The sequence below is a fragment of the Solanum tuberosum genome, unplaced genomic scaffold, assembly GCF_000226075.1.
Source record: "Solanum tuberosum cultivar DM 1-3 516 R44 unplaced genomic scaffold, SolTub_3.0 scf00472, whole genome shotgun sequence".
In the NCBI taxonomy this organism is placed as follows: Eukaryota; Viridiplantae; Streptophyta; class Magnoliopsida; order Solanales; family Solanaceae; genus Solanum; species Solanum tuberosum.
The window spans coordinates 54,717-55,520 of record NW_006239396.1 but is presented as its reverse complement, the minus strand read 5'-3'; the positions used below and the strand labels follow the sequence as shown (position 1 = coordinate 55,520).

General features: G+C 33.1%; 1 long non-coding RNA gene across 1 annotated transcript in view; it reads right to left on the bottom strand.

The window, feature by feature from the left end:
* LOC102579722 (uncharacterized) overlaps positions 1-494 on the bottom strand; it is a 3,923-nt gene extending 3,429 nt beyond the window's left edge. The window contains exon 1 of the long non-coding RNA XR_368648.2: positions 289-494. This is a non-coding gene — a long non-coding RNA (uncharacterized lncRNA). The remainder of the gene's footprint in view (positions 1-288) is intronic.
* Between the last annotated feature and the right edge of the window lie 310 nt (positions 495-804).

Below are 804 nucleotides of genomic sequence, written 5' to 3'. Positions count from 1 at the left end.
TTCAACCTCTAAACACTCTAAAGCAAGGAGACAATAGCATTTACTACAAAATTCAAATAGCTGGACAGACAAATAAGTTTACTAAAGCTACTTGTTGTGTTCATATACCAGATGTAATAACAATCAATATGAATCTATTTGGTTGTCTTTATATGTAGGTTGAGGTCAATATAATTATAACGTGATATTAAGAATATTATATAGATATTTAAAAAACAGGATTGTCTAAAATAAAGGTCAGGAATGGTCGTTATGCAACGTTTATTTAATTTGGTAGTGTAGATTGACCTTTTACACCTTTTTTGTTAATGTGGATGGTTCAAATTTCAGCTTCTCATTTGAGAAACCAGATGCAATAGTTGTTTCCTGCTTCTCACCTCACTGATTCCTAGAGGCTTGATCTTTTTGGAATCCCTCTCAGTAATGCTGGGCGTAAGAGTCTGTTCCTTTTGAACGTAGGAAAGAACTGACAAAGTTGTATGTGTGGTATTTGAGTTGCCGAAAGATGAGTTCCTTAGCTGAATTTGAAATAGTTTATTCGACAACATCTTATGGACATGGTTAACATGCAACAATTGCTTCTGAAAAGGTCATTTAGAGAATTTGTAGAAATAAGCATATATGCTAAACTATTTCTGATCAAGACAGATGGTGTTGCAACAATAGACGTGTAGAAGTAGCTAGCAGAAAAAACATGCAAAGTATTAATGATATATGTAAATAAAAGGTCACCTTAATGCAAGTTATGTCAAATATGTTTTCTGCTGTCACGGAGAATAATTTTTCTCCCAATACACCAGAAAT